The 10695-nt window shown below is 40.8% G+C and overlaps 1 non-coding gene across 1 annotated transcript; it reads left to right on the forward strand.

Annotated features, from left to right (window-relative positions):
• The first annotated feature begins 8017 nt into the window (after positions 1 to 8017).
• On the forward strand, positions 8018 to 8102 carry TRNAR-CCG (transfer RNA arginine (anticodon CCG)). Its single transcript has one exon. It is a non-coding gene; the product is annotated as a tRNA-Arg (tRNA).
• The last annotated feature ends 2593 nt before the right edge of the window (positions 8103 to 10695 follow it).

Consider the following 10695-nt stretch of genomic DNA (forward strand, 5'->3'; position numbering starts at 1 on the left):
ACACGGCAAAGGCACCCCCGTAAAGAGCTGTACTTCCTTTCCCAGTTGTCAGACCAATTGCCAGAGTTAAATCCCACCATCACCCACCTGTGGGGAGTGTTGAGTCTGATAAGGAAGGAAAAGGCTTGTATCTCACAGGAGATGTAAGAATTAGCCAGCGTTTCCTGGCAGACGCCCGAAAAGTACCCACAGAGATGGATATTGAAGATGCTCAGAGGCTGGGACATAGACTGAATCAGAAGCATTCATTACTTGGGGGCCCCCTCTCGGGATATAGTTTTACATCCTGGAAAAGATCTTAGGGTTTGGGACAAACTCACTACTAGAGCGGATCTCAGAAGCCCAAAGAAGATGATAGCCTGTGCGGAACAGAACACAAATGCCTGAGTTTCTGTAAAAGATGGGGAATGACTTAGGAGGTTTAGGCGCAGGGAAGTAAGCATGCTGGAATGGGTAGATTATCAGAGGCCAGAATACCCACTGGAAGATTATGTTCCAAGGGAGGGCCGAGAAGACAGACGCTATTCAGGAAGGCTGTCAAACCTGCTGAAGAGGGGGGCATAGCATCACTAACAAGTTCAGTGGTGGTTTTTTTCTGCAGGTTAGGGCTGACAAGAGACAGGGCTGTCACAAAATTCGACTTATTAAAGTAATAGAAATGACTGGGCCCCAAAGCAACCGAAGCCACGTTGCTGTTCTTAATCTTGAGAAGCTGGTACGATTGGAGGTAAGCCAAGGGGGATTGACCTACAGGGAATTAAGGAGATGTTTATTTCTTTCTGAAATCTTGGCGATGATAAGAAGATCCTTGATTTTGTTTTCCAACCCTGCGAGTTGTGGAACTTTCTGACTTTCTATATTTTCTCTTAATTCTGTTTCTACCCAAGACAATTCTTACCTGAATTCACACCTCTCTTGTAGTATCTTATTAAATCTTGTCAGCAGAAGCCAGCTCATATGTCCACATCTTGCTGCAAAATCACTCCACTTGACCAGCTCATTAGGTGCATTTTCCATGCTCCAGGTGATTGCATGAGACAGTTTTAACCACACGTTTCACCACCTCATAGCACACCCATTTCTTCAGCTTTATTTAATAGTTTCTTTCAGTCAGGTTTTTTTTTTTTTTTAGGTTTTGGTTAACGTAAGCTCCCATTTCTAGGTCCAAATATCTGTATCAGTCAGCTCTTGCTGCGTAATAAACCACCCCCCAATTCAGCAGCATATAGTAAGAGCCACTCATTACTTTGCTCACAAACCTGCAGGTGAGCCTGGCTGCTCTGCTTCAGACTGTGTGACTTCTGAGAGGCTTGGCTTCAAACTGCAGGCCTGTGGGTCACTGCCTCTGGTCCATGGGAGACTTTTACTTTGGAAGCAGTGGGTTACCCAAGACATGTTCTTCCCATGGCAACAGCCAAAGCCCAACTGAACAAGTCCCACTGCACATAGACAGCTTATGTCTTTTCTTTTTTCCTTTTTTTCAATGTTTATTTAATTTTGAGACAGACAGAGACAGAGCATGAGTGGGGGAGGGGTAGAGAGAGGGAGACACAGAATCCGAAGCAGGCTTCAGGCTCCGAGCTGTCAGCCCAGAGCCTGAGGCAGGGCTTGAACCCACGATCCACGAGATCATGACCTGAGCTGAAGCTGGCCGCTTAACGGACTGAGCCACCCAGGCACCCCAATGTCTTTTCTAGTGTTACACTTACTAACCTTCCATTGGACAAGTCAAGTCATGTGGCCAAGCCTGACCAGGAACAATGGAGTGGGGAAGTATCTCCTCTCACAGTAGAAAGGAACGGAGTGAATATTTTCTGAGCACGAATCTGAACTATCATCGGTACACTAATTTGAGGAAGTTTTATTGGACATCTAAGTAGAGTACTTGGATGTATATATGTGTTTGGATTTCAAGGCAGAAGTATAGGCTAGAATAAAAAATTTTTGAGGTAGTAGCATATAGATGCATATAAAGCCATTACCCAGGATTAGATTGCCGAGCGAGCGTGTGCAGACAGAGAACAGAAGAAGTGCACTTACTGAATACTGGGGCAATCTGGCTTTCAGAGATTGATAAAAGAGGAATCAGCAAAGGAGATAGCGAGAAAGTGATTAATGAAGGAAGGGGGAAACCAGGAGAGCACAGGGTCTGAGAATACTTCTAGAATTCCCTTCAAAAAGTATTTAGGTGAACACTTTAAGCCTTAAAGAGCCGTGTTAGAAAAGAAAAAAAAAAGTAGAAATTAGTAAGATTAACATCTAACTGAAGATGTTAGGAAAAGGTCAACAAAATAAATCCAATTAAAATAGCAGGAGGAACATGAAGAAAGCAGATATCAGGGTGACAAAAACAAAAACACAGTAAGGATGACTAACGACACTACACATTGGTGCCTCAAAAAGACTAGTTCAGTTCACACAACTACGGTGAGATTAACCAATTCACAAGAGAAAGGCCCAAATAGGTAATATTAGAAATGGAAAAGAAGTCAAAGTGGCAAGTGCTACAGAGGCAAAAAGAGGAATAAAAGTATCAATTCAATGCTAATAAAGTTTAAAATGAACGAAAGGGACAGAATGCCCCCAAATAAGTGATCAAATCTGCATCAAGAAGAATTAGAAAGCCAAATACTCCGTAAAAATTAAAAATATTGAAACTATGGCGAAACGTTTCCATAAACGTATCACCCAGAAGTTTATTTTTCTTTTGTGCCAAATTGTAACACTCGAAGAAATATTTCTATGTTGACTTGAACTATGGCAGAATATAGTAAAAAGAGAACACGCTAACTCACTTGTGAGGTTAGCAAAATTTAAAATAACCAAACAACAGTGGGGAAATTATTATTCTAGGTCACTATCTCCCATGAACATAGGTGTAAAATTCCTAAACAAAATATTAGCAGATCACTTCTCCTGCTGCATGAGAAAAGATGATACGTCATGACCAATTTGGAATATATTCTACAACGTGAGTTTAGTTCAACATTAGACTAGCAATTACTAGAATTCAGTGAATTAACAAATAAAAGGAAAAAGTGACAAAATTATATTTCCTGTAGATGCAGACAAACATGCTATAGAATTCTGCTCATATTTATTATCTTAAAATATACTCTTAGAAAACTAGCTAAAGAAGGAAATTTCTTTCATGGTTAAATATAATTCACAGGAAACCTAAAGCAGCAGTGCTATTTTAGTGGTGAAGTGTTGAATGCATTTTGATGTGTTTATTTTCATTTTTTATTGTTTTTAATGTTTATTTTTGAGAGAGAGAGAGAGAGAGAGAGAGAGCGAGCACAAGCAGGGGAGGGGCAGAGAGAGAGGAAGACCCAGAATCCGAAGCAGGCTCCAAGCTCTGAGCTGTCAGCACAGAGCCCATCGCGGGGCTCAAACCCACAAACCCTGAGATCGTGACCTGAGACAAAGTCAGACGCTTAACTGACTGAGCCACCCTGACACCCCATTGAATGCATTTTTAATAAAATAGACAAGACAAGGGTGTTTATTCTCACCATTTTATTTAACATTGCACTCAATGTCCTAGCAAAGCACTAAGGTAAGAAAACAAAAGGTAGGAGAATTAGAAAGTAAGAGGCAAAAGTGTGATTTTTTTAAACAGTTATGTTATTGTATATGGTAGGAAACCTACGATGATCTAATGTATTAGAATAAAGAAAAGAGTTAAGCAAGGATGTTGGATATATGAATATATTAAGGTTAATGGCATTCCTATGCTCAGCAACAAACGTTTAGAAGATGTAATTTTAGGGGTGCCTCGGTGTCTCCGTTAGGTAAGTGTCCAACTCTTTATCTTGGCTCAGGTCATCATCTCACAGTGTGTGAGTTCAAGCCCTGAGTCATGCTCTGCGCTGACAGCACAGAACCTGCTTAGGATTCTCTCTCTCCCTCTCTCTCTGCCCCTCCCTCCCTCACTCTCTCTCTGTCTCTCTCAAAAATAAACATTAAAAAGAAAATGTAATTTTAAAAGGAATCATTTGTTCTGGCTTCTATAGCAGTAGAGGACCTTGGCTGAACTAATCTTCCCTCAGATAACAATTAGAAAATATGGAAAAAATGTTTTTAGAATTGCCTTGCTTTTTGGAGAAACAAGAGAGTTGCTAAAAGCAGAAAGAAGCCAGCAAGGAGTCGGCCCTTGAAAGATTGAACCGTGAGTTAGGTATTTTAATATGAGACATTCCCCCGTGCAGCAAAGCTCATTGGGCTGAAGGCCACAGCCCTACTGGCTTAATGTGTTAGAGAACAGAATTTGGGACAATTAAAAAAAAATAAAAATAAAAACATAGAAAATTAGGTGGGAAATCCTAGAAGGCAAGGATCCACAGAGGGGTAAACCCCAAAATCTGTATGTATATAATCCACCAAAATCCTTGGATGGCCATTAGCTTTCCTTTCACAGGGGAAACTGTAGAAGGAGTTGTGATAAAAATAAGCAACAAAGAAAAACAGTGGAGGCTGAAGTCATTGAGAAATTTATACTTCCATCCATTTGAGGAGAGACAAAATTTGGAGTTTGAGCACAGCTAAATTAAAAAAAAAAATCACTCTTCAGTGTACAATAACCGAATCTGGACTTTATACAATTTTCATAATGTCCAGTATCAATCAGTTATCAAGAGACGTGTGAAAGAAACAGAGAAATCTGGCCCATACCTGAAAAGAGAGCCCAAGTTCAAGATGATGCGGATGTTGGGATGAGGAGATAAAGACTTTAAAGCAGCCGTTGTGAATATGTGCAAGAATTCAGAGAAAGATGCATTCATAATGAACAGATGGGAAATATAAGCAGAGAACTAACAGTTATAAAAAAAGAACAACATGGAAACTCTAGAGCTGAAAAGGACCATTACTGGAATGAAAAATCCACTCAATGAGTTAACAGCAAATTGGAGATGGCGGAAAAGTCAGTTAACATGGAGCTAGAACAATAGAGGTCCGCCAGAGGTGAAGCGGAGGAGGAGGGGGGGAGGCACAGGGCTCCAGTTAAGGACGGAAGAAGTCACAGGGGTGAAAGGTACAGTGTGGAAAATGTAGTCAGCGGTACTGTAATGGCGTCGTACGGTGACAGATGGGAGCTACGCTCATGGTGAGCATAATGTATAGAGTTTTCAAATCACCATGTTGTAAGCCTGAAACTAATGTAACGTGTGTCAGTTATACTTCAGTTGAAAAAAAAAAGCTAAAACAACAGAAATTACACAACCTGAGAAGTGGAGAGAAAAATAATGAATAAAAAGAAACAAAGCTTTACAGACTATATGGCGATAGTAAGAAATCTAATATATGTGTAATTGGGGAACCAAGAGAAGAGCTGGAGAATGTGGCAGAAAAAAAGTATTTGAAGACGTATTGGGTGAAAACTATCAAAATAATCAAAAATTCAAAAATATACACACAGGTACAGAGTAAATTGATTTTTTTAAATGTTTATTTTGAGAGAGAGAGAGAGAGAGAGAGAGAGAGAGCGCATACAAGCAGGAGGGGGGTAGAGAGAGAATCCCAAGCAGGCTCCACATTGACAGTGCAGAGCCCAACACAGGGGTCCTTCTCATGAACTGTGAAATCATGACCTGAGCCAAAATCAAGAGTCAGATGCTTAACTGACTAAGTCACCCAGGCACCCCCCGACCCCTGCCCCCAGTAAATTGATTTTTGATAAAGACACCAAAGCAACTCAATGGGAAAAGAAAAGTCTTTTCAGTAATGATGCGAAGGCATCTGAATATCTATATAGAAAACAAAAAATGAACCTCAAACCCTTACCTCACTGTACAAAACAATTAACTCATAGATCTAAAATTAAAAGCTAAGACTGTAAAGCTTTTAGAAAAATTACAGAAAGATATCTTTGCAACCTGGGGTTAAAAGTGTTTCTTAGATGTTGAAACAACAATAATAAAAGCAAAGCAACAGGCAAATTAGATATCAAAATTTAAAATATCTACTCATAAAAAAATAAAAACGTCTACTCATCAAAATAAACTGTTACGTAAACAAATAGCCAAACCACAGAATGGGGAAATATATTACATGTAAACATACCATCCAGTGAAACTAGATTAAAATGAAGAAGTTTTATCTTTCAAAATACAGCATAAAAAATGTTAAAAAGACAAGACACGAATTTGGTGAAGATATTTGTAACACACATAATTACCAAAAGATCAGTATTCAGAATCTATAAAGAATATCTCAGGAACAGCACAAAAGCTATAAAAATGAATAAATTATAAGAAGACGAAGCTTGATGATCCAATTGAAAAATGGGCAATCACTTCTCAGAAGCACCAAATTAAAAAAAAAAATCAACCTCTTTAGTAGGAACATACTAATTGAAGTCACAATGCAATATTTCACATTTAATAGATTGACAAAAGATGTCAAAGTCTAACCATATCAAGTTTGACAAGAAAGTGAATCAATCAGAATCCTTATACACAGCAAGAAAAAGTGAAAATTGGCACTAATGTTTTGGAAAAAAACAAACAAACAGCGTTGCCTAGTTTACCTAAAAATATACATGCCTTTACCTTACTTAGCAACTCTCTTTCTTGCTACTTACCTAGAAAAACTCTGGTACGTACCACCAGGAGACAGATAGAAGAATGCTCACACGAGCATTCGGTGTAGTGGCAAAGTATTAAAAACAGTTCAAATATTTATTAACAATAGAATGGATATATCGTTGAACAAATGGAGTATGATACACCAGTGAAAATAAGCAAATATGGTGATACACAGCAACATGCACAAATCTCAGGAGAATGAAATGGAACGAAAAAATGCAAGGTCCAGAAACCTAGAATGGGATTCTATTTTAAAAAGTTTAGAAACATGAAAAACTGAAGGGTATATTGTTTGGGTATAAAGATATACGTCACAAAATAATCATAAAAGCAACAGAGTGATAAACAGAAGACACGGGCTGTGGTCTCTAACAGAATAGGGAAATGGATGAGGTTGTTGATAGGTTCAATGGTGGTTCCATGAATAATGCAAATGTTCTGTCTCTTACACTGGGATGTGAGTGGGTGGATGTATTCACATATACGTAAGAGTATTTCTTCTATTTCTATTATCTCTATTTCTGTTTCTTCAATAGTACACAAAATAGAGATATGTAAATATAAAATATCAATAGTAAAAAAAAATGCATACCTCTCTCTTGGAAATGTTTATTGACCCCATGGCGTTCATCACCATGATAACAATTCTGGAAGTGGAAAATCTGGGGTGTGAATTCCAGCTCCCAGAACAGTTTAACAGGGGGTTGTATGCTATGTCCTTGTTCCCGTCTCTCAGCCTTATTTCCTTTTCTGCCTCACAACCTCTGCTCTCCCTTATCAACACAAAAACACATCCTATAATGGAGTACTTAGGCATGATCAAAAGAAATGTTAGAAAAGAACTTAAAAAGTAACTTCACCTTCCTCTCAACAAGTGTTCAAGATACGTTCGTTTTCAAGCCTCTCACCGGTAGTTGTGCTGACCCTTGACATAACTGGCCAGTCAGCGTTTGAGAACTCTCATTGGGGTTGAAGCTTTCGACCTCTTTAGCCCCAAGATAGATCCGTTACAACCACACGAATCTTTCTTAATGTACAGCCCTAATAGATAAAGTCTCTATAATGGGGGGGAGGGGATGATAAATAAATCAGTTATATTATTATGCATGTTCTAAAGTCAAAGGAAATACTGGTTATCCCTAAATATCTATATTTCATAAGTAAGGAAATGTAGGGTGACAGCAGGTGTCTGACCCTTAAATAGGATAATATAGGTCATCCAGATTTATGTCTTCCTAATGACTTTCTTTTCCTTTCACTCCTTTCTCTCCTTCTTTCTCTCTTTCCTTCTTTCCTTCTCTCCCTCCGTCCCTCCCTCCCTCTCCTTCTCTGTCTTCAGAGCAAACAGAACAAGGGCACGATGCACCATTGCTTGGGCACTAGGCGGCATAGTGCTACAGACAGTGATAAAAACAATCAACAGTGGGGGTGCCTGGGTGGCTCAGTCGGTTAAGCGTCCGACTCCGGCTCGGGTCATGATCTCACGGTCCGTGGGTTCGAGCCCCGCGTCGGGCTCTGTGCTGACAGCTCAGAGCCTGGAGCCTGCTTCCGATTCTGTGTCTCCCTCTCTCTCTGCCCCTCCCCTGCTCATGCTCTGTCTCTCTCTGTCTCTCAAAAATAAATAAATGTAAAACAATTAAAAAGAAATTAAAAAACAAAACAAAACAAAAACCAAAAAACAATCAACAGCGGTGCCAAAGGAGTGGTAGAGGGTGAGAGAAAAGTGAGAAAGAGGATTGCTCAACCTCTAGTTTGTTTTTGTTTTGGTTTTTGTCTTCTCCGCCTAGAAATATGACCTTCACACCGAGAGAAATAGAACAGACACAGCTCAGGAAGAATTAAATCCCGAGAAAGGTATGGAAGGTATCAAAGAACCTAGATGCCCTGGAAGAGTAAAGTCCCCAGGTTCAATAAACCATTGGAGTTCTCACAAAACTTGTATTGGTCCTTGCCAAGCTGTTGTTCTGTATCTAGGACCAAAAATATCAACTGCCCACGCTGGAGAGGTAGGAACACTGCTTTACTAGAAGCTCACGAGAAAAGATTAGGTGCTATTTTAGTTGACTGCATGCTGAATATGCATCAGACATAACAAGAGATACCAGAATGGCTAATGTCATCTTAGGCTGAGCTGAAAGGAGTGTGAGGCCCAGACAAAGAGAGTTTAATCTCCCTCTGTTTATTTCTGGCATTTCAAGAGAAACATTGACATGCTCGGTATGTTCAGTCGGAGGAGGCTAAATCGATTGCGCGGAGGACTGGAGACTATGCCACAAAAGGAAGAGGTGCCCGGTGTGTTTAGAATCGTGAAAAAACACCAGCCTTAGCCAGGAGGAAGGAGTCAGTCCAACAGCTGTCTTCCAGTATTTCAAGGATTGTCAAGTACAAAAGTGATGAGACATTTTGCATCGCTTCGGAGTGCAGAACCAAAGAGAAGCGTTTGGAAGTGAGGGGGGAAGAAATTCCATTCGATAGGAGAAATTCTAACGATCTCTCAAGCGGATGTGATGTTGTACAATCCACAGATAGTCTCGTGTGCATCGTCTCCCATTAGAAACCACCCCTGAACAACCGGGGCTTGAGTCAGCGGCTGGGCACGTGTAAGCAGAGGCTGATGAGTCACATTAGACTAGATGGACGTAAAGACTATTTCTGACTCAGACTGTGAATTAACCAGGAGCTCCTGTCAAGCCAGCTTCCAAAATGACAAGGAACAGGAAACAAAAGCAATAGCACTTCAGCACTTCATCCTGTGTCAACTTACACTTTCCAAAGTAAAAAAAAAAAAAAAAAAAAAGTGAAAAGATACATGTCTGTGTTCACCGTAAGGGGAAATAGGTTGATGAGGCACTTTTTCCGTGCTTTGGGGCCTGCAAGCGGATGTTGACTGCCTGTCTTCTGGAGATTTCTGCTCTGGATAGGAAGAGAGACCACAGAACCCTCGGGTCCCCTCTAAGGCCAAGGTTCTGTGAAAGTTATATTTCACATGCGGCTCTGTTACTTTCTAAAATGGCTTTGTGCAAATCATTTTCATTCTCTGGGCTTTATTTGTCCTTTTTATCCAATGAGACTAGTGCGATTTTTTTTTTTCTTTTAAAGAGAACTCACATTCCACAGTGAGAAGATTTTATGAAGGATGTGTGAGAGCTTTGTTCTTCCACATTCAATCAAAAATTAATTGATCTTAAGTTCTGGTCCTGGTAAGATCGTGGTAGCAGTATAGTTTCTGAACTTTTTCCAAACTCCCCTGAAAACCAAAGAGAAAATTAGGGTAGAATAAGAAAATACATGCGAGTTATGTGTTTAAAAATACTAAGTGATAAGAACCGCCCCCCCCCCCCCCGCCCCGCCCCGCCCCTTCACCTTAGAGTACTGGTCGGTGTGATCCAAACCACGTACAGCAATGGTACCTAAAAGCAATCAGCGGTACTCTGGTGGTGGTTACTGCTTGGGGCGGGAACACTGGATGGTTCAGAAGGTGGGAGGTGGCTGAAATGGGGAAAGGGAAGAGTGGTTCCGTTGCAAACTTGTGCGTGCCCTACAAACCACGGGAGCCCGAATCACTTATGAATATTCACCCCAAGAGGAGAAGGCCTTTACCTAGAATGAAAATTTGTCTGCACAAGCCTGAGAACGAATGTGAACTAGAGGTTTTTCCATGCTGTGACCTGCAGCTGAGAGCAAACACGGGCACATCGCATCGCCAAGGGATCCGGCAGTGCTGGAGTCAGGCAAACGCTTGACGAACTGCAAAGCGCCCGGTCAATATCCTTTTCCGGATATGGCATCTCCCTCTGAGGGGGAAACCGCTAGAAACAGGTGAATGGAGCAGGCCCGTATCACTGGACAATTGAGGGGAGGGAATGGTGGCCCCAAAGGAACCTGATCCCAGAAAATAACATAACAACCAAAGCATTCATCTAAAAGTGAGACCACAGCCTTGCAGGGACAGGAGCTCTGGGAAACACGGGCCTGGAGGTAGAAAACATTACTGACCAGGCTTAGGACCGAGAGATAGACGAGCTATGTTTCGTGTTCTTCACATTAACAGGGAAAGAGGAGGCCTGAGATAGACTGAGAGAACTTCCCTAGTTCCTCTCCTAGCTCC

Source organism: Prionailurus viverrinus, chromosome F1 (assembly GCF_022837055.1).
Source record: "Prionailurus viverrinus isolate Anna chromosome F1, UM_Priviv_1.0, whole genome shotgun sequence".
NCBI classification, from domain to species: Eukaryota; Metazoa; Chordata; class Mammalia; order Carnivora; family Felidae; genus Prionailurus; species Prionailurus viverrinus.